This window comes from Xenia sp. Carnegie-2017, unplaced genomic scaffold, assembly GCF_021976095.1.
Source record: "Xenia sp. Carnegie-2017 unplaced genomic scaffold, XeniaSp_v1 HiC_scaffold_23, whole genome shotgun sequence".
Classification (NCBI taxonomy): domain Eukaryota; kingdom Metazoa; phylum Cnidaria; class Anthozoa; order Malacalcyonacea; family Xeniidae; genus Xenia; species Xenia sp. Carnegie-2017.
Window position 1 is genome coordinate 6,076,301 of NW_025813486.1, and position 6,079 is coordinate 6,082,379.

Sequence of the window (6,079 nt, forward strand, 5' to 3'; positions counted from 1 at the left end):
GGTTTTACAATAAACTTTGTTGTAACATATGATCGAAATAATCCTCAGAATTACCTTCATCCCCATTAACAGCTGCTATTAGATTTGAAAACAAAGGCGTTTTAGTTGTTTCTAAATATAATTTAGGCCATGTTGGTACATGTTTTAAATCATCATCATCACCTAATTTTATAGCATTTTCTTCTATTTGTTTGTTTGACATATAATATAAGCTATGTTATATGAAGTTTACTGTTTTTATAGACGGAGATAGTAAAAAAATTAATTTACAAGAAAGCATAGTTACAACTAACTATTCATATTTATATATCAAAAAGCTTATGTGTATTGGGAATATAAAAAAAAATTAAATAATACTTTAGCTTTTACAATAGGCACAACAAAATATAATATAGATGCTGGTTACTGGACTTTTAAAATGCTTAAAACGTTTCTTGAGTCTGTTAATGTAAAGCTTGAGATGGTAGAAAACAACGGAACTTGTAAAATAACTAATAATAATGACGAGGTATTAGTATTATCTGATACTCTTATTAAAATGTTAGGTTTTAATGATACTATAAAAACTATGAAAAAAGGTATCGTACAAAATGGTGTTTCTAAAGTGGATATAAACAGAGGATTAACGTTTTTACAAATTTCTTCTAATCTTGTAAATTCAAGTTATAATTATAACCCTGAAGGAAAAAAAAGTAATATAGCTTTAACTTTACCAGTAATAACAATTCAGTCGTTATTTGGCACTGTATATGAATACAACGATATTGAATCTAAAGTTACAATTATAAAAGGAGCTTTTAACGAGCTAATATTTAATATATTAGATCAAGATGGTAACCCTGTTAATGTAGGTAGTATTCTACTTGAATGTTATCTTGAGTAAGTTAAATGGATGATGAAGACATAAAAATTGAGCAAAGTTTAAGAGATATTTATTATGATCCTAAAACAGGATATCAATCAGTAGAACGGCTGTATCAGAAGGCATTAGAAGAAGGTATAGATGTTAGTAGAAAACAGGTTAAAGAATGGTTAATATCTCAAGACACATACACTAGATATAAACCTATTATTAGGAGACATAAATTCAGACAAACAAGAGTAAACTATCTTGGTGAACAAATACAAATGGATTTAGTTGATATGGGTTCTTATAAGTATAAAAACAATGGTTATTATTGGATATTAACAGCTATTGAAATATTAAGTAGATATGCATTTGCTATTCCTGTTTATAGAAAAGACACAAATAATATGACAAAAGCTGTATCAAAACTATTAAGTCAATTTAAAGATAGATTTAATGATTACCCGAAATTAGCTCAATTTGATGATGGTAAAGAATTTTATAATGTAGGTGTTAAATCATTATTAGAAAAACATGGAATTAAATACTTCTCTACTAAAAATGATAAAAAGGCTACAATTGTCGAACGATTTAACAGAACGCTTAAAACATCTATGTGGAAATATTTCTATAGTAAAGGAACATATAAATGGATTGATATATTAGATGATTTAGTATATAATTATAACAATACAAAACACAGTACAATCTTGATGAAGCCTAAAGATGTTAATAAAAATAATGAAGATGAAGTATGGAATACATTATACGGTCATGAAGTTGCTTATTTACCATTACCTAAGATTAAAATTGGTAATATGGTTAGAATATCAAAGTATAAATCTATATTTACGAAAGGCTATGAAGCAAATTTTACAGAAGAGTTGTTCAAAGTGACTAAAGTTATTAGAGGAGACCCGAATTTATATGAGATAGAAGATTTAGAAGGAGAGCCTATAATTGGTAAATTTTATGAAGAGGAACTATCAGTTGTTAATAAAAAGATGATGTTTATAGAGTTGAAAAGATATTAAAACGTAAGAAGGTTAAAGGTAAAAGATGGTTTTAGTTAAATGGTTAGGTTATGATAATAAACATAACAGTTGGATTCCTGAAAGTGAAATACAAAATATAGAGTAATCTATATAATGGCAGAAGGTTTTGATTATATTGAATTAGAAGATAAGAAGAAAGAAGATAATGAAGATGAAAATAAATTTATTGATGATAATGAAGATAATAACAATGATAATGAATATTATGAAACATCATTTACTGATGATAATTATGGTGTAACAATAAGAAAAAGACAAATAAAACTAATACTCTTCCTGATGTTCCTACTTCAACTCCTGTTTATAAAATATTATTAGACCTGAAAATGAAGTTTCTTTTGCTGTTGAAAAGTTCATTACAAAAATTATAAAAAGAATTTAGATTTAATACCTAAAAGGTATGGCAGCTTCTGAAGGTATAAATTTTAGATTAAATTTAGGTAAAATTGATATAAATAATATTACTTACCGATTATTAAATACAAGAAATAAGCAAGGTAAAGGTATAATTGTTTTACAACGTAATAGTAATGGAATACTACAATATAATAAACATAAAAATGCTAAAGAAGCTGTTAAACAATTTAAAAACGAAATTAAAAGAATTATTAATTTGCAAGATGAATATATAAGAACTGAAAAGAGTATGCCTATGGTTGATTTAAATAATCAATTAAACAGAGAATTTCAATCAAATAACTAATGAAGAACTAAGAGAACATATAGGGGTAATGAACACACCTGAAACTATTGATAGAAGAACAAGACCGCAATTTATAGAAGCACAAATAAATCACTTTTCTGAAGAGCTAAACAAAACTATAGCTAGAATAGATGAAATAGAAAATGAAAATGGTATTGACAACAATATTGATGAATTAACTATTTTACATGAAAGAGCCGCGGAATTAGAAACTATAATTAGAGAAGAACAAGAGCAATTAGATAAAGAGGATGTACTAGAGAAACAAGAAGAAGACATTACTAGATTACAACGATTTAAAGAATGGGTTAAGGAAAATATACCAGGATTATCAGCTTTAGCTATATCTGTGGCTGGGATAATTACAACCATTGTCATAGGAGCTAGAAAAGCAATCCTACAAGGTTCTCAAGCTACTAGTAAATTTTCTAAGGCTTTTGTAAATCTAGGTAAAAAATTATGGCCAGTGTTAGGACCATTATTGAATATTATCGCTCAGGCTATATCTTGGGGAGCTAAAGGTCTAGCATGGGTAGCTTCTAATCTATGGGTTTTAGCTATTGCTGCTGCTTTGTTAATATATGATCAGTATAAACAAAGAAGAAAATAAAATATGTTTTAATATATATGAATAGATTATTACAAGAAGAGCTTTTACCTGGTTATAAAAGGACTGCTATGACAAAAATTAAAGGTAACCGTACTTTTTATAGTATAACCTTTAATCCTAATAGTCTTAAACCGAACGAACAAGTTTATATTAATATTCCGAAATTGAAAGCAAATAGTTGCTTAGTGCCTGGTTCACTTAATCTATCGTTTGATCTTAAAATCAGTAATACAAAAAGTCACTTTCTAATAATCTCAGCCAGATTTTACAACATAGACTACAAATTAAAGTTGCTGGTGAGACTTTATACGATTGTAGTGAACATAATGTTATAAGTGTATACAAAGACTTGTGGTTACATAAAAGTGATAGACAAGGCCTTATTGAATATGGCATATGTAGCGAAAATTTACGGAAACTGATTTCTAAAGATGATTCTAGTTCAACAAGTGGAAGTGCAGAAAAAGTATCAGATAAATTAATGTATGATATTTATGGTACAAGACAGAAAATTAATATTGATAATATTCTTAAAGATCATGGTCTGTATTGCCCTTTCAATATGAATAATAACTTTCAATACATAATAACATTACCCCAAGTGATCAAGTCCTTATCCCTCAAAGTGGTCAATCTATAGGTGATTATGAATTAGAAAATATTCAGCTGGAATATGAAACTATTGAAAATCAAGAAATTGCAGATGAGGTGACAAATTTATATTCTATAGGAAGAAGTTTATTTTATGAACATATAACCCTCTTAAAAAAGGAAAAATGGGATAAGTCAAGTACATTACAGAATGTTAACGTTAATGTGCCTCGTAAAAGCATGAAAGGCATTGTACTACTATTCACAGAAAATTCAGTTAGTGATAGTGAAAATTTATATTCCATTAATTGATGAAGTTAAATTAACTATTGAGGGTACCCAATATGGTATTTTGCCAAGGTATGAATAAAACACTATTTTATGAAGAAGCAAGAAAATTTTTGATAGAACTATTCCGATAGATTGCTTCATGACAATTGAAAAATTTTATAAAGATAAATTTGCATTAGTTATCGATCTACGCACCTTTCAAGAAAAAAATATTGCTGGTAACGGAAAACGAATCATGAATACTCAAAACGGCATTCTGCTTGAAATTAAAAAAAGAGCATATACAAAAGATTTAAACTGTTACATCTATGTTATTAGTGATGCTCTTGTTCAATTTGTTAATAATGATTTACAAAGTATTCAATACTAAATAACTAGTAATATATAAATGGACACACCCTTTAATATGATTATTGTAGGCATGACGAATTGTGGTAAAAGTCATTACCTTCTCACAATGTTAGAAAAAAACTTTAATAGACATTTCGATTACATTATTTTATTATGTCCAACGCTATCATATAATAAAACCTATCAAGAATGGAAATATATAAATGATTCTGATTTAATTAAAGTAGAATGTGACCAAGATCAGGTAGATATTGTTTTAAAATATGTTAGTGATGTATATAAAGGTACAAATAGTCTTATTATACTTGATGATTGTGCAAGTTGCTTAGATGTTAAAAATAGGACATCCAATTAATAAAATTAGGATTCAGTGCTCGTCATTATGGGCTTTCTACTATTGTGATTACACAGCAATTGACAAGTATTTCTAAACCTTATCGTGAAAATATAAGTTATTTAGTTACATTTTATAATCCAAACCGCAATGATATGAAAACCATAATTGATGATTATCTTTATGGTTTTGAGAAAGATGATATAGAAGAAATAACCAAAAAATTGAAAAATAATAAGTATGCACATTTAGAAATTCAACTTGTATACCCATACCAATTGAAAATTGTTATTACGCAATAAAACATGTGTTATATATATGCCAAAGCGTAAAGAGCCTGAAACAATTGATGATATAATTAATGAGATTGATTCCGCAAATGATACTATCAAAGATGCCGTATGTGATAATAATATATAAGATAAACCGCAAGAAAGTTTTAATAAAAGAGATCAACTACTTAAACTAGCTGAAGATGGTGATTTAGACAAGTCAATTGCTTACATTAAAAAAGCTAGTCAAAAAATTATTGATAAATTGTACACTGAATACGAGAAAAAACGATTACAAAAAACCAATGAGTTTTTAACTGACTTAGTTATATCAAAATTTTCAGATATATTAAAAGGGTTTGATGCTATTGAAAATCCCAAAGAATTAACAAAACAGCTTAAATCAGACGACCTTTTAAAACGAGATGTGTATAGTTTAGTAGAAAAAATATCACCCTATTACCTTTTTAGGATTTTATCTGGTGGTATAACAACTATTAAACATGTTTACGAACATAAAAATAATAAACCGGATATAAAATCTGAGGAATAATATAAATGAGCTTATTTTATGGACATGATAAAACAGATATTAATGTAAATATACAAGGATCTGTAGATAAAACACATCTATCAGATAACTATTATACTAAAACTCAAGCTGATGGTAAGTGCTTTGATTTCTAATTTACTAAAATATTATACTAAAACACAAGCTGATAATAAATATGTTTTGTTTCAAGATTAGCCAACTATTATACAAAGAATGAAACAAATGGTAAGTATGCTTTAAGTTCTAATTTAAATAAATATTACACAAAGACTGAAACAGATGGTAAGTATGCTTTGACTTCTAATTTAAATAACTATTATACTAAAACACAAGCTGATGGTAAATATTATACAAAGACTGAAACAGATAGTAAGTATGCTTTAAGTTCAAATTTAACTATTATAATAAGAATGAAACAGATAATAAGTATGCTTTGACTTCTAATTTAAATAACTATTATACTAAAACACAA